The sequence below is a fragment of the Pseudorca crassidens genome, chromosome 16 (genome assembly GCF_039906515.1).
Source record: "Pseudorca crassidens isolate mPseCra1 chromosome 16, mPseCra1.hap1, whole genome shotgun sequence".
Classification (NCBI taxonomy): Eukaryota; Metazoa; Chordata; class Mammalia; order Artiodactyla; family Delphinidae; genus Pseudorca; species Pseudorca crassidens.
The window spans coordinates 78,745,447-78,772,507 of NC_090311.1; the positions used below are offsets into that span (position 1 = coordinate 78,745,447).

At 48.3% G+C, this 27,061-nt stretch overlaps 1 protein-coding gene across 4 annotated transcripts in view; it reads left to right on the forward strand.

The window, feature by feature from the left end:
* Window positions 1-3,935: 3,935 nt before the first annotated feature.
* GNG4 (G protein subunit gamma 4) overlaps window positions 3,936-27,061 on the forward strand; it is a 68,119-nt gene continuing 44,993 nt past the window's right edge. For 2 of the 4 annotated variants that reach the window (XM_067711033.1, XM_067711032.1), the window contains exon 1: window positions 4,104-4,239. The gene's annotated coding sequence lies outside the window, so the exon portion shown is untranslated. Of the gene's footprint in view, window positions 4,240-11,578; window positions 11,687-27,061 lie in introns of those variants that run through there. The other 2 variants (XM_067711035.1, XM_067711034.1) reach the window with 2 other exon arrangements.

Genomic DNA, 27,061 nt, shown 5'->3' on the forward strand with positions numbered 1-27,061 from the left:
ACAACAAACAACCCAGTCAAAAAATGGGCAGAAGAACTAAATAGACATTTCTCTAAAGAAGACATACAGGTGGCCAACAAGCACATGAAAAGATGCTCAACATTGCCAATTATTAGAGGAATGAAAATCAAAACCACAATGAGGTATCATCTCACACCAGTCAGAATGGTCATCATCAAAAAGTCTACAAATAACAAATGCTGGAGAGAGTGAAGAGAAAAGGGAACCCTCCTACACCATTGGCGGGAATGTAAGTTGGTGCAGCCGCTATGGAGAACAGAATGGAGGCTCCTCAAAAAAATAAAAATAGAACTACCATAGGACCCAGCAATCCTACTCCTGGGCATATATCCGAAGAAAACAAAACCACTAATTTGAAAAGATACAAGCACCCCAGTGTTCACAGCAGCATTGTTTACAATAGCCAAGATATGGAAGCAACCTAAGTGTCAATCAACAGATAAATGGATAAAGAGGATGAGGTATATATATATATATACAATGGAATACTACTCAACCATAAAAAGTATAACATTTTGCCATTTGTAACAACATGTATAGACCTGGAGGGTATTTAGTGAAATAAATCAGATAGAGAAAAACAAATACTATACGTTAACACTTATATGTGGAATCTAAAAAATAAAACAAATGAATGAATATAACAAAACAAACAGACTCACAGATATAGAGAACAAACTAGCGGTTACCAGTGGGGAGAGAAAATGGGAGAGAGGCAAGATAAGGGTATGTGATTAAGAGATACAAACTACTACTTAACAAAATAAATCAACTACAAGGATATATTGTACAGCACAGGGAATATAGCCAATATTTATAATAAATTTAAATGGAGTGTAATCTATAAAATTTTTTTTTTTTTTTTTTTTTTTTTGCTTGCGGTACGCTGGCCTCTCACTATTGTGGCCTCTCCCGTTGCGGAGCACAGGCTCCAGACGCGCAGGCTCAGTGGCCATGGCTCATAGGCCAAGCCGCTCCGCGGCATGTGGGATCTTCCCAGATCGGGACACGAACCCGTGTCCCCTGCATTGGCAGGCGGACTCTCAACCACTGCGCCACCAGGGAAGCCCCCATAAAAATTTTGAATCACTATGTTGTACACCTGAAACTAATATAATATTGTAAATTAACTATACCTCAATTAAAAAAAAAGAAAGACAGGATAAAAGGAATGCACAATAATAGGACAAATAAAAAACAAACAAATAGCAAGATTGTAGATTTAAACCCAACCACATGATAATTACATAAGAAGTAAATGACCCAAACACTCCAATTAAAAGGCCCAGTTTGGCAGGCTGAATAAAAACGCAAGATCCAACTCTGTGCTGTCTGCAAGAATAGAGAATCCCCAGTTTAAGAATAAAGATACAGATAAGTTAAATGTAAAAGGATGGAGAAAGATACATCATGCAAAGACCAATCTAAGAAATCTGCAGAGGCTATATCGGTATCAGACAAAGGTATCAGAATGGGCGTCAAAGGAAGGAAAATGGATGTCCAGGGTCTGCAGCCGGTGTCAGGTGATTGCAGCTAATGAAATAAAATTTACATTTTAAGGCAGGACAAGAAAATTTAAACACAAAATTGTCTCGTTCTGTCCCTTTATGCCTCCTTCCTCCCTCCCTAATGTGCAGTGTGCATTTTTGTTACACATTAACCAGACCTTCTCAAAGATGAGAGTGCCTGCTGGGCCACAGGTCATCTTTCCCCCCTCTTTCTTCTAATTTTATCAATGTAAAAGAATAGCCTTCTTTCCCAACGCTAGGGGGTCATGGTGACTTGCTGCTTTGTATGGGCTTACCTGGACTGTATTATCCTTGGGGAACTTTATGTAAAATATCAATATGTCATTCTGATATACAATCTTTTGTCTCGAAAGTGTGTATGACCGTGCCTCTGACTTCTAACAGGTGGAACAGTTCTCAGAGCCTTCTGAGAGTGTGTCTCCTGGGTCATAATCCTCAGCTTGGCTCGAATAAAATTCCCTTTTTTTCTCTTTAGTTTGTTAATTGAATTTTCGTCAACACAGCAGTCTTGGGTGATGGACAGAGATAGACAGAATCAGAATCACCTAGAGGGCTTAAAACACCAATTGCTGGGCCCCAGCCCCGGAGTTTCTGCATCAGTAGGGCTGGGATGGGTCCTGAGATGTGCATTTCTAGCAAGTTCCCAGCTGATGCTGCTGGTCTAGTGATTCACTCTGGAGCCATGGGCTCAAACCGACCCTCTTCTTTCTCTTTAAAATGGACATAATTCTACTTTAAGGGGTACTGGAATGAATGAGAAAGATAAAATAAGTGAGTGAGGAATCTGAAAGGGTGGAAACTGATTTCCCTTACAATTGCCTGATTGCGATGGATTGAGATGGGAGTTGGGATAAGAACACTGAGGATTCTGCCTCAGCCAACTGGGCAGTGGTGCCTCTGAGTCAGGAAGTACAGGAGAAATAGATTTGCGGGGTGGAAATAATGAGCCCAGTTCTGGATTTGTTGAATTTTAAATGCAGTTCTCATATATCTTTCTCACTTTTTTTAAAAAAGGTCAGTGTAGTGGGTATTTACTGGCTGAGCCACTTTACCATGGTTTAACTCTGTGTCGTAGATGGGCACTTCCAAGCTGTGACAAAAACCTGTGTGAGATGTTTGCTAGCCCCAGGTGAGGCTTTCTGAACTCCACATTTGCATTCTCTCAGACACCTGGAGTCTCGGAAGATGCACATTTGTCTGGGGCAAATGTCAAAGTAACGGGGATAAGAGATCTCAGAAACAAGTGATCCTCGTACCCTTTACGGCAAGGAATGGCTGCTGATGGTGGATGAGGACGGCGAACGCAGGTTTTCAAGAAATATTTCCTAATTGTCAACCACGATTTTCTGCTGTTACTATAAAGGAATTAACATTGGCCTCCTTTTCCTACCAATCTTGCTAACACTGCTCTAAGTGTAACGTAGCTTCCCTATTCCAAATGTTTTGTATTATTTTACCAGGAGTTGTAACATGGACGGCGCTTAAGTTGTTTTTCCCTAAAGAAAAAGGATTATAATAACGGAGAGGTTTTTAGTATCTCCATCGCAAAACGCTTACAGTTCAGAAGGAATGAGGAGTCGCCAAGGATTTCCCCGTGGAAACAGCTTCTGCTCTCCACGAACACTAGGAATGTGCTCCCGCCTTCCCGGTCGCAACCCGGGAGGAGAGCTCGCGGCCCACTCCCACTCCCAACGCCTTGGGCTGGCGTGGCCATCCTTACATTTCCCGTTACTTAGCTACGTCCCGGTAAATGGAGACAATGGCCTGTGAATCTTTACGGGTATTAAGCATTTCTCCTTTCACTGCCCCCCTTGGGGGTGGGGTGGGGTGTACTGTGTATTCTTTGGTGATGGATGGCAACCGGCCGCGCCTAGCCGGGTTGGTCCACGGAGCTAACCCGCTGGCAAGGATGAAATTGCCAGAGGCCGAGGTCCCCAAAGCCCGCGAGGACCACGGCCCCAACACCCCACCGTCCCCCTCATCTCCCCTCCTCCAGCCCCTGGGCGATGCGCGTCCCAGGCGGAGAGCTGGGCCGGGCGGGGGCGCGGGGTCCGGGATGGGAGACTAGGGGCGCTGGGAGTGCGCGGAGCCCGGGTGCGGGAGCCCCGGTGACGCACCAGTGACGTCGACGGCGGCGGGCGGGATTTCCTGGCCCCTCCCGGCCCCTCCCGGCCCCTCCCGGCCCCTCCCGGCCCCTCCCGGCCCCTCCCGGGCGCCGGGCGAGACCCTGCTGCGGAGTGGGCGCGACCAGAGTGGACGCCAGAAGGCGGGGTTCGGCGACACGCGCTCTGCACCCGCCGGACCCGGACGCACGCCTGGCGCCCGGCACCGGGGGTGCCGAGCAAACAAAGTACTCGGCAGCTGGGTGACCGCACTCGCCAGCGGGGCACGGGCTCGCCCACCTGCACCCAGCGCTCGGCCTCACGAGGTCTTTCCCTTGCCCAGGCCTGGAGGCACGGGGCGGGGCGGGGCTGGTGACGCGGCGCGGAGACCCCGGGGGCGGCGCGCTGCGCGAGGCGCGCGTTTCCACCGCCAGCCCGTCGGCGCCCAGGCGCGGGAGCCCGAGCGCCGAGCCAGAGCCCGCCCAGCCCTGCGCCCGGATTAAGGGGCGATGCCGTTCGGTCTGGCCACCCTCTGCGAGCACGACTCCGGAGACAAAGCCAGCGCGTGAGCGGCGCCCTCGACCCGGGTAAGTGCCGGCCGGGGCGTGTCGGTGGGTAACGAAAGGCACCGTCCTTGCTCGGGGCGAGCCAGAGACAAAAGGGAAACTCGGGCGGGACGCTCTCTGGAAGTGGAGAGACGGTTCTGGTGCCTGCGTCTTCCTGCAGCTGTCAGCGGAAGCTCGCGAAACGAATACCTGTGATCATCTTGGCCGTCCGCGGCGAACCCGGCCTGCGCGGCGCCCGCACAGGTGGGCATCGTCGGCGGCCCGGTGCCGGCGCGTGCGGGGGCTCCTCGAAGCCAGGACCCTCCGCCGAGCCCTTGGGAAACCCGAGCGCAGGTTTGGACAGACAGCTCGGAACGTCTGAGGGGTCTCCTGGGGGTCGGGGTCGCCCGATCTTTCCGGCTCGAGGCGGGGGAGGCTTCTGGGGACCCGTTTTTCGTATGTAGGTCACGGCAGTTCGCTCTTGTCTCGGCAGGGGCGTCCCCCGTTGAGGAGCGCCGTAATGGGAGGGACGGAGTGGCTAGTTGGTCATTTTATTTGGAGAAATGCTTTGGGCCTGAAGAAGCCCTCTTGATTCCCCAGCACCCGGGACACCTGCCTCGGGCGGCAACAGTGGACGGAGGGGCGACGGTTTGTCCCCCCCTTATGGCGTCTGTCCCCGAGTCTGGTGCTGAAATGGGCTGCGCTCGCAGCGCGCGCACCCAACGGCATTCGGGGAGCTTAGGTTTAATTTTTTTAATTACCTTAGAAATAAAAACAAGAGGATGGGATGGGACGGTGGACAGAGGTGTGACTGGAGAAGACTTCTTAATTTAAAAACAAGGAGGACTTATTTCTGTGTATCTTGAGCTAGGGTGTTAGAAAATGCAGAAATGGTAAAGTTTGATCAAGTGATAAAGTGGATCCTGGACACGGGTTCTCCCGCTCTCTTCCCAGCTCCCCACCGGCGCCTGTTTTCTTCTCTCTCTATTGCCTCCCAGGATTGTAAAAGGCTGGCACGGGGCCGGCTGGGCTGCGCTGGTGTTTCCCATTAAACCGTGTCAGTCTCATCATCTGCTCATGAGTCCTCACTGTGGTGCTTCCTTCTCATGGTGCGATAGGAAAATTCAGTGGCAAATGCCTCAAAGAGGCAGGGAGGGGACCCGGGCCCTCTGGCTGGCTTCTTGATCCTTTGGGGAAATCCTTTTCCTGGTTTCTGCATGCTGGGGGGGGGAAGGAGGCACCCGCCATCAGATCTGGCCCAGTTCCCTACTGTGGGAACAAACGACGTGATAAATGGAAAGCCTTTTTCAATCCTGAGAAACAAGACACGGTACACTGTAAACTGTGAATTATTTTTGAAGTGTGGGGTTGGCTGCATTATCAGTCGTGATGAGACATGGATATAGCTGGGCATGACTAGTAGGCGTTAAGGTAAGGTGTATTGTGATGCTAGTTAATGAGTAGCTGCACCGTGGGGTTATTAGGCTGAAATGACTATTTAGGACAATGGGCTTCCTGTTTTCTCCTCCGCCCACACGTGGCTCCTATCCTTCAGCCTCCTTAACATAAAATTGTTCAGAGGAAGCCTCTAGAAGATGTTTGGGCAGCTGAGAAAAAAAGCAGTGCAAAAGGGTCATTCCCAGTGGTGCTATGATTGGCCGGGCAATCGCCTTTGCCGTTTCGCATGCAAGTTGATGGTGGAGAAACGAGGAAAAAGCTTTTCCTGTATTCATCTTACAGTTTTTAAAGCCAAAATGACAGTCCCTAAAGCCCTCCAAATCTCAGTACGTTCTTCGAAATGGTGGAACATCAGGTGGGAACTGGACACTGTCCTCTTGTCCCCCTGGTTCCCAGGGAAGCTAGAGCCTGGCAGCTGTCTCAGGAGGGTGGGGTTGAGCTTACGAGTGACTGAACAATGTCATCTCTCGCACACACGCACACGCACACACTGACTCACCACGTAACTACTCCTTGCTGAGGAAAGCAGCCAAATGGCTGAGAAAAGACTGAAGTCTACTAGACGAATCCTTCTCATTTATTTATAGCCACATATCACTGTCACATTTTTCTTACCTTGTCTGATTTTTTGTTCTAGTTGAGGAAGGGAGAATGCCTAATAATGCAATGCACGTTAGTAGATTGACCTTTTTTCTTCATGGAATTTTGAAACTGTCTTTAAGATATTACCTGATTTGTTCTCAGAACACCTTTATGAGAATTTACTATCAATATTATCTAATCTTGCAGATTATTCCTGTTCGTTTTTTTTTTCACTCTAGAGATATTCAGGCTTCCAGAGGACTATTATTCAGGTAGAGAAATTGTTCATCAGTTTTCTTAAGCCAGAAACTGAAATTTAACTTCCTTCATGCACCAAAAATACTACCAAAATATCCTTTCAACAGTAGTCAGCAAAGGAATTTTAACTGAAAATCGGAGAAGCTGAATGAGTGTCAGAAAAGAAAAACAGGGAGATCAATTATACTATAGAAATTAACGTAATACTACTGAAAGGTTTTAAGTAGCTGGTTGAAACCACATGAAGAATAAACCAAATATCTTTTAAAAAATGATCAGAAGTGAAAACAAGCAAATGAAATTTCCATTTAGGGAAGGAAGTAGAGGCAAGAAGTACTGCTGGAAGAAGAAAAATTACTGCAGAGAAAACAGTGGGTACTTAAAAAGAGCTCCCATTCAACAAGCTAGCTGGGGCATTCCAAATCACTTTAATTGTCAAGGAGCTTTTGTTAGGTCAAATGGCAGCTGGTGTGCAATCAGTTTTTCTGGTGGAACTTGGCAAACAAAATGGCAGGTCCTGGGACTTCCCTGGTGACTCAGTGGTTAAGAATATGCCTGCCAATGCAGGGACACAGGTTCGAACCCTGGTCCGGGAAGATCCCACGTGCTGCGGAGCAACTAAGCCTGTGCGCGGCAGCTACTGAGCCTGCGCTCCAGAGCTCGTGTGCCACAACTACTGAAGCCTGCACACGTAGAGCCCGTGCTCCGCAACAAGAGAAGCCACCGCAATGAGAAGCCCGCGCACCAGAACGAAGAGTAGCCCCCGCTCTCCGCAACTAGAGAAAGACCGCACGCAGGAACAAAGACCCAACGCAGCCAAAAATAAAATGTAAATTAATTAATTAATTTTAAAAAAAGTCAGGTCCTGTGCAGATTGGGGAGTGCGGGGTGTGTTGAGAATATGGTGCTTCTGGAATGGGCCCTGGGTGTGGAGAAGCTACTCTGTCCCTGGAGCCCTGAGGTTCCCAGGTATCTGCAAGTGAGTCACCAGTGGCTCAGCCTAGGAGGACCAGACAGCAGAGGGAGCAGCGGGCAACGGCGTGGAGGGAGGACCAGGCTTCACCTGGATGCCCCTCGTGGATGAGCTCATTTAATCTTCCCGGCGTACCTGGAAGGTTTCTCTTCAGCAAAACAAAAAAAGACAATGGTGTCCATAGTGTCCTTTTTATCCAGGGGTATATCTGGCAGGGTACTTGTGGTGGGTGGTGACTTTTTTAACTAACCAAGGAAATGCATATACCAGTGGGAGGCGAGCGATTGAGATGCGTGGAAGAGACCCACCCCCAGGGACTGCATTTGTGCTCCCTTCCCAAAGAAGATTTGTTCCTCTCACTTCTTAGAGTTCTCAAACCATTTCTCCCTGGGCAGCTGGGTTGACTCTCTAGTGGGACATCTGCTGTGAGGCTGAGGCAGTAGATAGAGGAGACAGAAGATAGAAGAAATGGTGCTTTGTGACCACCTAGAGGGGTGGGGTAGGGATGGTGGGAGGGAGATGCAAGAGGGAGGAGATATGGGGATATATGTATATGTATAGCTGATTCACTTTGTTATAAAGCAGAAACTAACACACCATTGTAAAGCAATTATACTCCAATAAAGATGTTAAGAAAAACAAACACACACACAAAAATAAATAAATAATTTTTTAAAAAATTAAAAAAAACATCCCTCTGGGGCCCAAGTCACCCCCTCTGCCCCATCAAACCCGTGCACGACGCGGAGCGGTAGCCCTCCCTCCACCCGGTAACTGGCGCGAGCTGCTTTTCTCATTCGTCCCTGTGCTTCCTCCGGGTGCTGTGTGTAACTTGCAGCTCTGGGGCCTCCTCTGCCACGCCCTCCCCAAGGTCGCCACCAAAGGAAGAGGGGCAGGACGATAGCAATAGGAAGAAGGAAAACATTTAAAATTGTTTCCAAAATTCTTATTAGAACACCTTTGCAACTGCAGCTTAAAAGGGGTTACCGTGAAAAATACATGTGCCCCCATAGCCCCACCACCCGAATTCAAGTGTAATTACTCCTTCCGGTGTTGTATCACACAAATATGTAAAATTGAGAGATGTTCGCCAAAACAATACACGAGTATAAAGGTCCAAGTAGGCGAAACGGAATTAGAAAACAGGAAGGAAAGAGCAAGGGAATATTGAGAGGGGGTAGAAAGCAGAGCAAGGTGGGGGATTGCTGAGGACAGTCTGTTACAAGTAGGTTATCTTCCATGATGGCCCCTCGGACTCTGTGGCTCAGGTTCCGGACGCTGTCGGAGAGGCAAAGACAGGGATGGTAGACAGTGGGTGGTGTCAGGACCCTCACATCCTGGAGGGGACCCCCCTTTTTATCTGTGGGACCCACTATCCCAGTGGCCTCCACCTTCCCATCTTTCCTTACCTGTATGAGGGTCCAGGCACATCCAAGAATTGGAATCCTCCTCCGGCATGTTTTTCCAGCCTAATTTGGGCAGGCATCTGTCCTGTTGCTCTGTAGTACCTGCTATGCATACCCTTTATGGAAACTGTAGGAGGGGAAGAAGATTTCTCCTCTACCTTCTTATGTTCTGTGCCTGGGGCCTGGGAATTAAACTGAGGACAGGCAAGAATAACAAGAGAAAAGAGCCAGATTAACAGGGGAAAAGGTTTATTATGCATGTGCACAGGACCTTCACAGGATAGAAGAGCAAACCCAAAGAACCGGTTAGGCTTCAGAGCTTATGTACCATTTTAACAAAGGGACATGAGTTGTGGGAAAGTGACAAGACAAAGATAAAGGGCTTTGAGCTTCCAGGGGTGGTAAATTTTGGGAAGGTAAGTATGTGGCGAAAACTAATGGCAGATAAGGGTTATTTTATTTGTGTAGGTTTATTTGTGCAGGCCCATCTCGGTGGTGTCTTTCTCCAGTGATACTGGTTGTTTTCCTCCTCCTGGGTGATGGGAGGGGAAAACACCTTCACAAAGGGAGATTTATATCCTGCTTTTAGGTAGAAAGGGGGAGGCCAGAGAATTCCTCCTGTGTCTGCTGTTTTCTAATTGCCTTCAGCTCAAAATAATCCTTATGCCAAGGTGGCATATTTTGGGGTGGTCTATTCTGATCCCCTTCAGAATTTCCAGCAAAGTCTAGAGCCCAAAACTGGTGGCCTGCTAAACCAGTGTGAGTAATCCCTCTTTGCTTTTAGTCTCTGTTCCTCAATCTTGGGAAAAATCTGTTTTCTCGGTGCCCCGGTTGACTTCACTTACAACCCAGGGTCTCCAACTGGTCTGTAGGTGCTTATTTAGCCCCTGACAGCTGTGGGACCACACGGACAAGGGAGGGTCGCATCTTGGTTAAGGAGACAGATTACTTAAGTGTGTAAGTGTATGTTTGATGGTGTACATGGGGGAAGCCAGTGTTGCAGGGAGGTAGAGACACAGTCAGGCGTCTGAAGTTTTAAGGGCTGTGTGGCCAGGAAGGGATGATGGAACTTAAGATTTCCAAAGCGTTGAACCTCGAGGGAAGTACCACAGGAAAGCAGTCACCAAATTCTTTCTGGAGCAAGGTGAGGCGTAGATACGTAAATCAGCCTTCATCGGCATCCCGTATTCTCTTCTTCAGCTGAATTTTAACTAACAGGGACAGGGTCACCGGAGTCTTCTGCTGACTTAGACCTTTGGGTGCCCGGGTGACCCCACTACCTTGTCCCTGTCTCTGAGTGGCTTTGCCTCATCTCCCTTGCAAGCGGGGCTTGGTGTTTCAGCTCCACTCAGCCGGTCTTGTAGAATCGTGTCTTCTTCTGGCTGTTTCCCACAGACCTTTCTGTGCTCCGTCCGTCTGTCCACATTGCAGCGAGTGTGACCACTGCCACCACTCTGCCATGTCTCCATGTCCTCAGAACTGCTAAGAGGAGGTTAGAGAAAGCACAGTGTGTCCTGCACGGGGCGGGGTGGAGGGGGACCAGCCCTGACATCCCCCGCCCATTACATACTCTAATGGGTCAAAGTCCTCTGAACTGCCCAGTTTCTCTCCAAACCCTCTCCTTGTGCTAGAATCTGTTTTAGTAAATAGCGTCTGAAATAAGCTGATCGTTGGCCTGGACCCAGGCGTGTTTTCTTTGTCATGGGATTTGTCACCACGGACTTCTGCCCATCCTCACCGTGACCAGCCTTCCCAGGGTGGTCAGCCTTTCTCTGCTTCTCCTGTGCGTTAACTGCTGCAAACCACGTTCAGCAAGTTCGGGTCTTCAGCAGGCCCTGGAAAGCCGAGTCCCATTTTTGAATCCAGACAAGCGAGAAAGGGCTCTCTAAGCCAGAGTGACCAGCCTGAGTGAAGGCCCAGAGTTAGGAAAGGGCAGATCGGAGCCCGGTTATGAAGGCGCATGAGTGGCATATGGAAGAGTTGTTTTTTTTTTTTTTTTGCGGCACGCGGGCCTCTCACTGCTGTGGCCTCTCCCGTTGCAAACCACAGGCTCCAGACGCGCAGGCTCAGTGGCCATGGCTCACGGGCCCAGCCGCTCCGCGGCATGTGGGATCTTCCCGGACCGGGGCATGAACCTGTGTCCCCTGCACCGGCAGGCGGACTCTCAACCACTGCGCCACCAGGGAAGCCCTGGAAGAGTCTTTTGTAGGAGGAATGGGGATCCAGGGCAGGTGTTGAGCAGATCCAGGATTTAGCAGGTCCCAGCCTTGGCGCCCTGTGCCTGCTGTTCAGGGTGAGTCAGATCGGCTAGCGGGAGATGGAGGGCAGGGGGAGCTGGGAGGTGCATCCAGGTCAGCAGAAATCCGGCTGGAGACGGAGCCAGAGCTGCTAGTCCCCCGGTGAAGCCAGGGGGTGGGTGACACTGCCCACCGGCGGGGGGTCCGAGGGAAACCAAGTAGGGAGGCTTCAGAGAACAGATATGAAGTGTGGGCCAAACAAAAATGATTCTGTAGAATGCATACTCTTTCTGCTGCAAGTTCTCATGTTTTGGAGTCCCTGAAAAGGGACCCCCTGCCTAGCAGTCCCTGAGGCTGCTCAGGCCGCCAGTCTCTGCGAAGCAAGAGCAAACCGCCACCACCCTGCTTCCCTGGATGACTCATTCTTTCTGTGTTCAAGCAATTGCAGCTCTGCTTCTTGTTTATGACTCCTTTGTCCCCCTAACGTTACGCACTTGATCCGATGCTCTCACCAGTCGCTGACGTCGGGGGTTACGGTTTCTTAGCCTTCCGTGAGAACGTGTCTCTATCCAAGGGTGAGTCTCTGTTTTATGTTTTTCCCGAAACTCCTGGTCCCCCTCTACCCACCCCCAAGGTCTGGTGGCCCGAGGCAGGCGCTCTGGGCCCTGGCCCAGCTTCACGGTAACCATGGCAACTCACCTAAACCACCCACAGATTGACCCAGGGCCCCAGGCTAGCTCGGGCTCCCGCTAGTTGTTAGGTGTTCGCTGTGAAACAGGCCCCGTGGTGGGGTTTGCTCTCTTTCTTTCTTCCTTTCTTTCTTTTTTTTTTTTTTCTTAAAACAGTCCTCCCTCTATCCTGCTGTTTTTCCTCACTGCACCTTCTACGTGGGAAGGATACAGCAGTGGAAAAGGCAGGCAGTGGACGGGGAAACAAAAAAAATCCCTGCCCTCGTATATGTTTTAGTAGAGGCATCACACCGTACTAATAAGTCAGAAAATAGAAAGTAATTTAAATAAGCAAATAAATGAGCATTTAACAGTATAATCAGTGCTTGGGAGAAAAATAAAACGAGGAAAGGAGATAGGGGATGCTAGGGAAGGGCGTTATGCATTTAAAATGCACTGCTCGTGGAAGGATTCCTATGTTGATCCAAGATGAAGGTCAGGAGGTAAATGAACTTACCTGATCTGGGTGGTGCCCGTGAGAGTGGAAGCAGCTGGAGACGTGGTGGACCCACAGGCTACTGGTGCTCCGCGGCCTTCCTCGACAGAACAGGGCTTCGTTGCCCTCCTCCCACACTCCCACCGTGCAAGGAAGGTGCATTTCCCAAAAGGAGTGTTTGGTAGTGTCGACTGAAAAAAAATGCACAACGTGAGAGTTGAGAATTATGTTTTATTCGATGGATTTACTGAGGACTGAAGCCGAGGACACAGCCTCTCAGATCGCTCTGAGGAACTGCTCTGAAAAGGTCAGGGAGGACCAAGGCTATACAGGAGTTTCTGCAGCAAAGACCAGGGAGTCGGAACATCAAAAGCTTACTGAAATTAAAGAAAACCAGGTATCTCAGGTTAATGAATTGAGCACTTTTCTTCGTATATGGGCAGATGCATGAGTCTGGGCTCATTGAAATGATTCCTTTGATATGCGCCGAAACTCTCTAGGGTCAGTATCCTGCTTTTCTCCATCCTGAAACCCTTCAGGGTGCACAGCTGGGGGTGACTGCAGTGGCTGCTGGTTTGATGGTCACAACATCCTTTGTTTACTGATACTGGCAGGTGACATTCTTCATCCCCAGCTCGGGGCAAGAGGCAGAGACTCTCAGCAAAATAACACACAGCACAAAGATGTCTCTCACTCGAGAACAGCCTGTTTTGTGGACACCCCACCCATCCAGGGACTGGACCAATGGGCCAAGCAGCTCCTGATGTACCAGGCTCCAGATAGAGCCTGGTACCGGGGAGTTTGACCCATCCCGGAGCCCTCCAAAGAGTGCCCTGAGAGGCTGGATCAGAGACCTGCACGTCTTGAAGATCTGGGGGCTCGCTAGAGTAGAGAGACCACCCGCAGGTCCACTCTTCTGCGGGCCTGGATGGGTTAGGGGACACAGCTCTGTAAGAAGGGTTTCATATGTTCTGGATGTGGGGCCTGCCTCGTTCACAGTAAGTTTGCTTAATGATGAGCTGCCCTGCCTGTTCCTTCCATTTTAACACACCTGTTCAGGGAACCATTTATTTGTAGCACAGTCTGTCTGTAAAATTCAGGGTAGATCCATCCGTGGTTTCCAAACCTGGCTGCATAACACAATTGCTTTGGGTAGTTTTCAGAAATACTGCTTTCTTGCCTCACCCCTGGACGTTCTGATTCAGCAGGTCTGGGCTAGAGCCTGGGACTGTGTTTTGAGTTTTACAAACCACGGAACCAGGTGATTTCTGTGGGTCTTTCTTCCTTGTGTCTGATCACCTCTAACCTGCCCAAGCGTCGTGGAGCCTGTTTCCCATGCTGGTCCCTCCCGCCCACCTGCAGCCCTGAGACGTGACTCCCAGCAAACGCCACCTGGCTGCCACACGTGCTGGAGCCCAGGTCTCCCTCCCTTCCAGGATGAACGCATGCATCTGTCGTCCCTGCATTTCACGCGAGAGCCTCCTCGATGGGGAAACCAGCTACTCTCCCTGAATAACCGCCCCCGCGCAGAGCACGATGACCTTGGGACACAGACATTCCCTCCACAGCTCGCCTCCCGCAGGGAGCAGCACCCCGTGGTCTGGAGCACCCGGCAGGTTGCACCCTTGTTTGCTGTGGAGTCAGGAGGGACCCTTGGTTGTTGATGAGACATGTGAAGGCTGCTGTGTGCCATGTGCTGGGAGTCGGGACGCAGAGATGAGAAGAAGGCATCCCAGCTCTTGAGGAATTTACGATCTAGTGAGACAGGCAGATGATTATAACACCACAGGGAACTGAGAACAGGTCCCCCCGATCACAAATCTAGCCTAGGTCATGGAAGGCTTCCAGAAGGGTCTCAGGATTTGGCCAGGTGAAAGGGTTGGGGCAGAGCCAGTGAGTGGCGGAGGCTTTCCAGGCTGAGACTTTCTGCTTGAGCAAATAATAGTCATCATCGTAGCAAACATTTATTGAGTGCTTACTGTTATGCGTGGCAGACTGTAAGTGCCTTCTATTATACTACGTATTTATTCCTTGATAACTGTTGTGTTAGGAAAAGCAATCCCCCCCCACCAAAGATGGCCACACTCAAATACCTAGAACCTAATGAGTCTGGTAGCTTAAGGGTAGAAGAGATTTTGCAGATATGAGTAAGAATCTTGAGGTGGGGGAGTTAGCGTGGACTATTTGGTGGGCCCAATGTAATCACAGGTATCTTTATAAGAGGAGGGTAGGAGTGTCTGAGAGATTGAAGGTGTCATGGTGGCTTGGAAGGTAGAGGAAGGCCACAAGCAGGGAGTGGAGGTGGCCTCTGGAAGCTGGGAAAGGCCAGGAAATGTTACCAAACTCAGTTCAGCTGTTCACCACTCAAAAACAAATAATCGAGAGGCAAGTGTTGGTGAAAAGGAAAGTTGTTTTAATCAGAAAAGCCAGCGATCTGGGGAGAAGGTGGACTCATGTCCGAGACCAACTCCGAAGATTCTGCTCAGCATGACAATTCTTGGAAAGGGAAAACAATCTCAGTTAATCATTAAGGTAGGAGGTCAGATTCTTCATCGTTTTTTTTTTTGGTTTAATTTTATTTATATTTGTCTGTGTTGGGTCTTTGTTGCTGCGCGCAGGCTTTCTCTAGTTGCGGCGAGCAGGGGCTACTCTTCGTTGTGGTGCACGGGCTTCTCATTGCGGTGGCTTCTCGTTGTGGAGCACGGACTCTAAGCATGCGGGCTTCAGTAGTTGCGGCACGTGGGCTCAGTAGTTATGGCTCACGGGCTCTAGAGCGCAGGCTCAGTAGTTGAGGCGCACGGGCTTAGTTGCTCTGCAGCATATGGGATCTTCCCGGACCAGGGCTCGAACCCGTGTCCCCTGCATTGGCAGGCGGATTCTTACCCACTGCGCCACCAGGGAAGTCCCCTCGTCATTTTTCCATTGCTAGCAGACTGCTGACTTCTCCTGATCTTCCTTTGGATGCTGTCTTGCCTGCCTGGTTCACTTGCACATTTGCTAAGGGGGAAGCTGGGGGTACAGAGTCAGTCATTCTTTAACTACTTAATTCTTCATTCTCACACCTTTTAATCCAGGAAAGGAATCAACAGGTTAGGTAAGGCATTGTGTATGTTCAGTAGAGCAGAACTCAGGAGGCAGGTTAAATGTTACCGAGTGATCTCATTTCTGTAAGGTTTGAGGGGAACAGAAATGGGCAAACAGGAAAGGGACAAAAGAGCTGCTTATAGAAACATTCTCCCCCAGAGCCTCCCCCTCCAGCCCTCCTGATGCTGTGGAGTTCCAAACTCCAGCACTATAAAATCATAAGTTTGTGTTGCTTTAAGCCATGAGTTTGTGGTAATTCATTGCAGCAGTGATAGGAAAGGAATACAGCCATTACTTTTTCCATCTTGCCACTGAAGAAACCAGGAGGTTAAGTAACCCGCCCAAAATTGCATAGCAAGTAAGAAGTAAATCCGGGATCCAAAATTCATCTGTGTGGCCTCAGATCCTGCGGTTACTTGTCCACTTTCATTTCTCTCCTGCCTGGCAGAGGTTAAAAAGCATCATGGCCCCTTGGGCTTCCCTGGTGGCGCAGTGGTTGAGAGTCCGCCTGCCGATGTAGGGGACACGGGTTCATGCCCCGGTCCGGGAGGATCCCACATGCCGCGGAGCGGCTGGGCCCGTGAGCCATGGCCGCTGAGCCTGCGCGTCCGGAGCCTGCGCGTCCGGAGCCTGCGCTCCGCCAACGGGAGAGGCCGCGGCAGTGAGAGGCCCGCGTACCGCAAAAAAAAAAAAAAAAAAAAAAAAAAAAAAGGCATCATGGCCCCTGGAGGTTGTCAGGAAATAGCTTTTCTCCGCTATCTGATGGTTTTTACTCCTCCTTGGCTGCGTGGTTAAGGACAGACTCGGGTTCAGCGCAGCATCCTCATGCATTTAAAATTCTCCTATCTTCAGACATCCGTTCCTACCTCGTAATTCCTTTGTTCATTCATTCTAACTCATTTTCTCTCTCATAGAAAGCATCCCCTGTCCCTCTATCTTTGACTGAAATAAGTGGTGAGAGGAATTTGAAGGCAGGGTTAGAGGTTTTTGTTTTTTTTAATATTAAGCACAGTAAGCATTACTTGAAGCCACAACTCCAGATACATCTACTTCACTTGTACTCCAGGTATTCTGCAGGCTGTGCTTAGATTTCCAGAGGAGCAATAGCTCACACTTCGGAATTTACTAAAAGCATTCATGTCCCCAGTCCACTTGATCGTTTCAGAAATGCTGGGGGGATGTTTATCCCCATGTATCAGTGAGGAAACTAAGGCTCAAAGAAGTTCAGTGTGGGGAATTCCCGGGCAGTCCAGTGGTTAGCTCTCCACACGTTCACTGCTGAGGGTGCGGGTTCAGTACCTGGTCAGGGAATTAAGATCCCACAAGCTGTGCGGCGCAGCCAAACTAAAAAAAAAAAAAAAAGTTCAGTGTGGCCGAGGCACACAGCAGAGCCAGGATGGAAGCTCTGGGCCTCCACGCTTTCTCCGTTGTGTTCTTTTGCCTCTTAAACGAAAAAAAAAAGTTGACCCAAAACATCCTTACAAGGAAATAGGATGCCAGATTCCAGGTCAGATGTGCCTCTTTCAAGTGTGGAAGTAAGATGCTGGGGTATCCACACCATCCCCTCTCGGTGTTTCTGGGACCCCGCCCTGCTGGAGGGGATGCATCAGATCCCTGGGCCTTTGCCATGAGAGTGTCATGTGGGATAGTTGAGTTGAGCCGCACTGGTATCTCAGGGCACAGGCAGGAGTCCTGATAGGGACCCACAGTGACATGCAGGTTGCTGCAGGCCTGGGCTCCCAGTGGGACGAGGACAGAGGCCTCAGGTCTGCTTCTCAGTACTCAGTGCTCTCCTTACACATGGGCCCCCCAGGCCCCTCGGTGGTCCTGTCCTGATCACCGCCCCTCTGCCAACACAGGGGTCCCAGGGACAGGCCGGTCCTGGCCTTTCTCTCTTCTCTTTCTAGGTGCCTTTGGGGGCCTCCCATAGATGAGAGACCCCTTTATACAAATCAAGAGTTTGGCACCCCAAACTTCTTCCTGAGGAGGGCTCTCAGAGCTTACTTTGGAAGTGAAAAGCAGAACACCTGTCTTTCCCTTTCTGCTTTAACAATCCTAGTTCCCCTGGAGGCAACATGGATGCCTCTGGCCGGCTGAGACGGGCTAGGTACAGGGAAGCGCGGAGAAAAAGCACAGACCAAAGTGGCAGGATATTCTCTTTCTGCACCGAAGTCTGGACTCACCTGTTCAGGGAAAGGAAGGACCCTCAGTGTCCCCCAGATGGAGGTGAAAGAAGAGGTCCCTGGCTTGCTACCTGGGCTGTGTGGTGATGCCGGATGCGCACCACTCACTGGCTGGTTAAAGGAAGTTAAGGAGGTTAAGTTACTTGCCTTCTGCCATCCTTCAGCTTCCTCGAGGTGGTACCCAGAATTGCTGCAGGAGGTCTCTGAATCCAGGTCTGCACCAGGAACCCCGGGTAGACTGAATGCAGGGTGCTGTGCTTTTGTATAAAGCTAATTTGCAAGTGTACATAGACGCCTCTGGGATCAAGAAGACAAAAATGAATGTAAGTGTACTGCTGGGTTCCTTAGATCATTTTATATCTTCCGAGTCAACAGATATCAAAAGTCCTGCCATAAAGGAAGCTGCATTTTTATTATTATTATTACTTTAGAAGGGACCTTATGCTTGAAACCATTGGAACCATGGTCTGCGAAATCCCTTCCATTTCTAATACCCTGTGGTTCACGAACAATGTCATGTTATGGTAAATCCTCTAAACACACCAGAAATGTAGTTGCTGTCGACTTCTCCCACATTGCTCGCTGGCTCCAGAGCAGGAAGCCTCTGTAAGCGGCCGTACTCCTTCCACAGGGCATGGAGCGGAGACTTTCCAGGGGATGGGGCTTCCCTGTGTAGGTGTAGAGGGCCACTCTGAGACTGGCTGTTGGTCCTTCACCATCCCTGGTAAAGTGGGGACTAGTTAGTGGCCAGTGAGACTAACCGTGCCATCATAGGACAGCTCCGTCCCCGGCCGCCGTCTCAAGGTTGGCGTCTCCTTCCACCCCCAGGTGATCCTCTTCTTGGACCAGAGCCTTTTCTCATTCGACTTTTCCCATCTCAGGTGCCTCTTCACAACAGCTAGTTGACTGCTGGTTAAAAGGAGAAACAGCCAGAGCCAGCCTCCCTGGCAAGCGGTCTTGCTCAGAGACGGCTCGGAGCTTTCCCAGCGTGGTCCAGCCGTACGGCACAGGGGGAGCTTTTTCTCCACGGGGGTGCTGGCTACAGATCAGGTCAGCCCCGCATCTCCTGTGGGCTGTGGCTTCTTTGGCTGCCAGCAAGAGGTGGACTATATCCCTGCTTTGCTTCCAGCCCCAGCTCCGCCTATCACCACGGCCACCTCTCCTACTTAGGGACAATTCACCGGGAACAACTACTTTCCTGGGATCATCAGTGGGCTGTTGACACGTTAACGAAAAACTGGTGTCAGACGCTGCATCTTTTTTCTTGGAAAATACCCAGATTATTTTTAGGCTTATTTAATGAGTCCTGTTTTTCTCTGTTTGCTTGTTTTTTTCCTCCACTGCTGCTAACATATGTTCCTCCACGCACAGTTCACTTGAGCCACACAAATCTTTTCTGTCTGCAAAGTATGAATAACCACCTCGGAGAAATCCCGTTAATTCGCGTAACAAAGGATCAGCCATATTGGTGGGTAGCAGCCTTCAACGTCAGTTCTTCCTTCTTTTAAAGACAACTGCCTTTGAGTCATCATTTGGTCTTACTGATTCTTCTCCTCTAGAAGGAAAACTACATTACTGTGTTTTTCTTTTTTTTTTTTCCCCAAGATCAAGCCATTAAGTTGTTAACCTAATCTCAAAAAAATCTAACTAGACAAGGTCTAATATTCTACGAATGTGCTGAGTTGTCCTATGGGTTTTGTTCCCACCTGAGGCATTTTACCTGATTCTCATCTTGTTGGGGGTAAGAGCATCATCTTACAAAGGGGAAGACAAATGCAGAGAGACAGAAACTTGCTTGAAGTCATACAAGTCACAAATAGCACGATGAGACTAGGATAGGCTACGCTTCCTGTCGGAAAAAAACACTCTTTTTCTGATTGTTTAAGCTTCTTCTCCAGAATCAGCATCGGGAGCATTCTAACTACTTCCCTTGAAGGGGGGATTCTCTAATTTGGTTGTGGTAGCTTGTTCTGCAGCCCAGGTGTTCACACAAAGATGCAAAGTGTATGAACTCGGCCCCGCCCCTGCACAAGACGCTCTCCATCAACACAGCCTGCCGACCCTCTTCATGTGGCCTTCTGCGCCCTCTCAGGGTTTATTTTAAATTCTTACATGATGTGTTCACAGGAAGGAAGTTTTCTTGTCAGTAAAGTGCCTTCTTGGGGTTAACTGAGAATTCATGCACACATCACCCCTCTTAGAAGAATTAGAAAAAAGTAAATTACGCCGGATGTGTCAACAGTCATAAGTCAGAAGTCACTTGGGAGCCCCGCAGCGCCTCCTGGGTGCGTGAGCGTCTGTCCCCTCAGGAGTGTTGGTTCCTAGAGGCTTCCAGTGGACAGAGCAGTGGATAAGCGGCTGCCACACTGTTTCAGAGTTCCTCTCCCCTAGTGTCCTGAGCCACACTTCCTAAGTGGTTCTGAGCTACGCCCACACCCCACAGTGTGGCCATCACACAGCCCTTGTCTATGGCACGCAGACCTGCCCTTGAACTGCCGTCCCGGGCTGTGTTGACCCGCAATTTACAAACCCCTGGCTCTTGTTCGAATTTCAAGGATGAACAAAACACCCAGCTTTGGCTGCTCTGCCTTGACGGGGCTGCTGCTGTGTGACTGCACTGCAGGGGTCGCTGCTGGTCTTGACTGACCATAGGCTGCCGTCCTCAACAGCAAAGCTAAGTACTTACGATACTTTGAAGGTGCGTTTCTGACAGCTTGAAGATGCTGATGATTCGAGGATGTTTCTGAAACAGCGTCACAGGAGAATTCTTAAATGTCTTGAGTAAAGAGTAACAGTCTCTTTCATGAGCTTGTGTTTGGTGTATGTGAAGTTACAACACATGGAGGCTTCCAATATCTTAGTATTTTTGATAGTATGTTAGATTGACAATATATTTGATAGTACGTTATTGTCGTCCTATTTAAAAAGAAAGGGAAGAGGGAATTCCCTGGCGGTCCAGTGGTTAAGACTCCATGCTTCCACTGCAGGGGGCATGCGTTCAATCCCTCGTCAGGGAACTAAGATCCCACGTGCCGTGCCACGCGGCCAAAAAAAATTATTTCTAATAAAAATAAAAAAATAAAAAGCAAGAGTGAACATGAAGAATGTATATAATCTACACCAAGTTTCTTCCTGGTATGTACCCTAGAGAAAATCTCTCTCAAGAGATATATTTACGACATAATGGTACAAATATTACAATATTTGTACAGTATGGTACAAAAATAACAAAATATTGTAAATCACCAGCTCTACATCTACAGGAGGAAGGGTAAAGAGAAGGTAAATATACATATATATGTGTATATATATGTATATGTGTATATATATATATGGCAGTAAACTGGATAAATCTCAGAAAAATAGTTCAAGAGGATACATAAATATTTTTCAATAGGAAAATAATTGTATTGTTTAGAGACACATACATATGTTTTTTTAAACTATAAAGACATGTAGGAATAAAAAACCAAATTCAGAAGAGTGGGCACACAATTAGGGAGAAGTACCCAGGGAATTTCGACCATATGTTTTTGATTTATTTCATAGGCTGGGTGGGAAATAGTCCAGGGTGTCCGTTGTATGATTCTCTAAATTGTATTATATGTCTGGAATATCCCATAATAAAAAGCAGGTGGGAAATCTACCCAACGCTTTGCTCAGGAGCATAGGGGAAAAAATAATGAACAGATTATTAGATCATAGCAGATATTTATGTAAAGCATAGCGTATTTAGTTTTTGGCTGTTTCCATGCACAGTGGGCCTTAGCTGCCCAGGGACCGTCTCCTGGTCACACAGCCACGAGGAGAGCAGATCACAACTACGCCCTGGCAACCTGGGGACAGAACCCAGGAACCAGCAGCCAGACTGATGTCCGTATAGATAGGTGGACGAGTGGAGATGAGTCCCTAATACAGCTGTCGAGCACCCAGTCCTAGTTTAAGAAAACTCTGGGTCTTTTCCAGACAACAGAAAGCAGCTCTGGAGTCCTAAGCTAAAGGAAGATTTATTGTAAAGTTATGGGCAAGTTCACAGAATCAACAGGAATGAGCTGGCTCAGAGGCCGGGACTGGGGAACCATTGGCAAGTTCTCCACGACCTGTGAACAAGCCACTACTGCTGGCGGTCACCACCCCTGTGAAGAGCATCTCAGCATCCTTCTGTCCACAGGCCTTGTTAGGAGCGTGCTGGGGCCAGATGGTCATTTGGCCAAGCTGTTGCAGGGGCACTGAAACCTGCTCCAACACAGAGCTTTGGGATTGGTTCTGTCCTTATGATTCCATGGATTTTTGCAGATGTGGTTGCCGCGATCTTAAAGAAGCTAAACAAATATTCCCATTATCTCGTTCCACTCTAGCCTTCTAACAGTCTAAAATTCCTCCACCAAATATTGATTTTTTTTTTTTTTTTTTTGGCCATGCCCTGTGGCTTGTGGGATCTTAGTTCCCCGACCAGGGGTTGAACCCGCACCCTCAGCAGTGGAAGCGCAGAGTCCCAACCGCTGGACCGCCAGGGAATTCCCTAAATATTGTTTTTTAAAGGAGTCATAATACTGGAGCAAATATATACATGTTTTTCATGGAATTAAGTCAAAGAATGTAAATAAAAATCTTAATTATCTTACTGAAATAACTTAATTAACTTACAGGTGATTTTAACTTTATATTTTCCTGTGGAGTTTGGATATGTTTGTAATGAGCACATAATTAGGAAAAAAAAATAGATTCGTTCCATAAAACGAATCTACCCTTCAAAAGAATTATTGAGACCTGGAACCTTTGCAGCTGATGTTATTCCAACCTAGGCCACCATCATTTCGGCTCCCATGGTATTGACTCAGAAAAGAGCTGACGCTTGGTATTTTAGTTTGGTTGGTTTTTGGTTTGGCATTCTATTCAATTAAGTAAATAGCTACTCGGTGGTAATCCCTTTGCTCGGTGTCCTGAGGGTATAAAAATGAACCTAACACACTCCCTGCCCTCAAAAAAGCTGGCAGTCTAGAAAGGAAAAAATTATTTGAATACAAGATTACACGGACTAATGTGGAAGGCTAGAAGTGTCACAGTAACAGAGGGGAGAGCTTGGCCCCAGGGGCCGAGATGACAAGCCAGCTCAAGGAGCTTTTTTTGAGAGGGTGGTAGCATCTGAATGGTACCTTAAAGATGGGTAGCAGCACCTTGTAACAGGAGGAGTTGGGACGGTGAATAAATAAAACACCGGAGGCAAAAGCATGACTGGAAAATTTCTAGGCACCTAAGACTAAACTCAGCCAGCCAACTCTAAGGTTGGATTGGAATTATTTAATTTTGAATATTATATGGAGGAAGTTTGGTACCAATTTTTTTGAAGTCTCTTGTATTTGACAGTTCGGAAGACTCAACCCAGCCGTGACGTTAAATGTGGTTAAAAAAATAAATGTGGGCTTCCCTGGTGGCGCAGTGGTTGAGAATCTGCCTGCCAGTGTAGGGGACACGGGTTCGATCCCTGGTCAGGGAAGATCCCACAGGCCGCAGAGCAACTAAGCCCGTGCGCCACGACTACTGAGCCTGCGCTCTAGAGCCCGCGAGCCACAACTACTGAGCCCATGCGCCTAGAGCCCGTGCTCCGCAACGAGAGAAGCCACTGCAATGAGAAGCCTGTGCACCCACAACGAAGAGTAGCCCCCGCTCACTGCCGCTAGAGAAAGCCCACGCGCAGCAACGAAGACCCACTGCAGCCAAAAATAAAAAAAATAAGATTAAAAAGAAATATATATATATATAAACGTAATGGCTTTATCTGGGCCTCTGCTTTTTCTTGCCTCACATCAACATCTGCCTCACCTGGTTTCTAATTAACTCCCGGCTTGAAAAACCAAGCAGGTGTTTGACTTCATCACCTCTCCATAAAGCAAGTGCCGGTTGTGTTCAAAAAGGGATTGCACGGCAGCCTCTGGTCCTGCTCGGTTCTGTCGGTTCCATGGAGTCATTACCTCGAGGGACGTCTGGCACAAAGATTCCAAGGAAGTAAGACGCCTTCAGAGAGGCAGCCTGGTAATAAATGGCTTGTGAGCTACAGAGAGCTGAGGCCAGGTGCCCTTAACCAGCTGGGGCTCGTGCAGAAGCCCCAGAATCAAAGGAGGCCGAGGGTACAGAACACAAAAGTGAAGGGAAACAGCGGAAGGGGAGGCTGGGCTTGCAGTGGGGGAGCCATCATTAACCGGGGCCCGTCTAGTGCCAGGAGTCAGGATGAAGGGGGCTGGGGTGACTCTCAATCCACAAACTCGGCTGTAGGGGGAAAAGGTGGTTCTTGTAATTTTCCTAGAACTCCACTTCCTCTGAAGTGTGTGTCCCATAGCCAGCAGGGAACTTTTGTCCCAGCCTGGACCCTGGGGTTGCCTCAGGGCTCCCCCAGAATTTATGTAGAGCCAGGGTGTTGGGAGAGGTGCCTCTCTGGTCCTCAAGGCATCTGTCCACTGGGTGACCAATGAGACACGGTAGCTGGGATGAGCCCTTGAGACCGGTGGCTTTTGGTGGTCTTGTGTCCCACACTCCTCAGGGCTGCCCGTGACCCTCTCTGCTGCAGGGCATCAGGTGGCCGTTCTGTGCTGGGGTCTTACCGACCCTTCATGCTCCCCCTAAGAAGGCTTTACAGCCCCCCTACCACCCAGCAACCCTGGTCCTGGGGGCAATTCCTCCTGCTCTGGACAAGACATTTTGACCCCTGCGTGCTGAGTTCTTTATTTCCCACCTCCGAGGCGTAGGCTTTTGGAAGCAAAAACCAGAAGGACTTTCAGCAGCTGTGTCTGCTTTTTTTTTTTTTTTTTTTTGTGGTACGCGGGCCTCTCACTGCTGTGGCCTCTCCCGTTGCAGAGCATAGGCTCCGGAGGCGCAGGCTCAGCGGCCATGGCTCACGGGCCCAGCCGCTCCGCAGCATGTGGGATCTTCCCGGACCGGGGCACGAACCCGCGTCCTCTGCATCGGCAGGCGGACTCTCAACCACTGCGCCACCAGGGAAGCCCTGTGTCTGCTTTTTAACCGATCATACCCATCCCTCCGTGAAAGGGCAGGTGTAGGTTAATGTCTCAAAATGCCTTCCAGTTACATGTGTTTGAAGGTAAGAGATTTGGGTTTTCTTTCAGACTTCACTCTACTATGGGTGGTCTAGCTTTCCTCCCTAAGGATATTAACACATAGAAGGCTTGCAGTGAAAATTTAAGGAGACCCTGGATCTCAGGGTTGTATAAGTGCAGTGTCACTCTTGCAGGATCCTGAGACGGAGTGCCTCCTTAAATTCTGCACTCTGGGGTGCCTTACTAGTGTCCTGAGAGTGGAGGCCCTGCACACAAGCATCGGAAAGGGTGGGAAGGTCAAAAGAATGAGAATACAAGCCACAGACTGGGAGAAAACATCTGCAAAATATATCTAATAAAGGACTGGTATCCAAAATACATGAAGAACTTTTAAAACTCAACAATAAGAAAACAAACAACCCTATTAAAAATGGGTAAGAGTTCTGACCAGGCATCTCACCAAAAAAAGATACACAGATGACAGATAAGCAGGTGAGAAGATGCTCCCCAACATATGTCATCAGGGAAATGCAAATTAAAACAACGAGATAAGAAGCAAGAGGGAAGAGATATGGGAACATATGTATATGTATAACTGATTCACTTTGTTATAAAGCAGAAACGAACACACCATTGTAAAGCAGTTATACTCCAATAAAGATGTTAAAAAACAAAACAAAAACAACGAGATACACACGCCTCTTGGAATGGCCAAAATTCAAAATACTGAAAACACCAAATGCTGGTGAGAATGTGGAACAGCCGGAACTCTCATCACTGCTGGTGGGAGCACAAAATGAAGAGACACTTTGGAAAACAGTTCAGCAGTTTCTGACCAAACTAAACTTACTCTTAGCGTACAATCTAGCAATAGTGCTCCTTGGTACTTACCCAAAGAAGTTAAAAACATATAACCACACAAAAAACCTGCACAGTAATTTTTATAACAGCTTTATTCATAACTCCCAAAACTTGGGAGTAACCAATGTCCTTCAGTAGGTAAATGGATAAACGGGGGTACATCCATACAATGGTATATTATTCAGCACTAAAAAAAAATGAACTATCAAGCCATGAAAAGACATGGAAGAATCTTTTTTTAACTTATTTTATTCAAGTATAGTTGATTTACAATGTTGTGTTAACTTCTGCTCTACAGCAAAGCGATTCCGTTTTTTTATGTAAATATATACACACACACATTCTTTTTCATATTCTTTTCTGTTATGGTTTATCACAGGATATTGAATATAGTTCCCTGTGCTATAGAGGAGGACCTTGTTGTTTATCCATTCTATAGATAACAGTTTGCATCTGCTAATCGCAAACTCCCAATCCATGCCTTCCCTCTCCTCCCCACCCCTTGGCAACAAGTCTGCTCTCTCTGAGACTCTGTTTTGTAGATAGGTTCATCTGTGTCATATTTTAGATTCCGCATATAAGTGATATCATATGGTATCAATATTTGTCTTTCTGTCTCTGACTTAACTTTGCTTAGTATGATAATCTCTAATTGCATTCCATGTTGCTGCAAATGGCATTATTTCATTCTTTTTTTAATGGCTGAGTAGTATTCCATTGTATATATATTTACCACATTTTCTTTATCCATTCATCTGTCGATGGACACTTAGATTGTTTCCATGTCTTGGCTATTGTAAATAGTGCTGCTGTGAACATAGGGGTGCATGTATCTTTTCGAATTATAGTTTTGTCTGGGTGTATGCCCAGGAGTGGGATTGCAGGATCATATGGCAACTCTATTTTTAGTTTTTTGAGGAAACTCCATACTGTTTTCCACAGTGGCTGCACCAGTTTACATTCCCACCAGCAGTGTAGGAGGGTTCCCTTTTCTCCACACCCTCTCCAGCATTTGTTATTTGTAGACTTTAATGATGGCCATTTTGACCGATGTGAGATGGTACCTCATTGTAGTTTTGATTTGCATTTCTCTAATAATTAGCAATCTTGAGCATCTTCTCGTGTGCCTGTTGGCCATCTGTAAGACGTGGAGGAATCTTAAATGCATTTTACTAAATAAAAGAAGCCAATGTGAAAAGTTCATATACTGTAGGATTCCAACTGTATGACATTCTGAAAAAGGCAAAGTTATGGAGACAGTAAAAAGATAAGTGGTTGCCAGGAATTAGGTAAAGCACTGAGGATTTTTTTTAATAGACTTTTTAGAGCAGTTTTAGGTTCACAGCAGAATTGAGCGCAAGGTACAGAATTCCCATGTACCCTGAGATACATACAGCCTCCCCACTAATCAGCATCCTCCATAAATGAGGCACAGTTGTTACAAGTGACGCACATACATGGACACATCATCATCACCCAAAGCCCACAGTTGACATTTGGGTTTATTCTTGGTGGTGTACCTTCTATGGGTTTGGACAAATCCTCAGAAGATTTTTAGGGCAGTGAGACTATTCTATATGATACTGTGATGGGGGATACCTGTCAT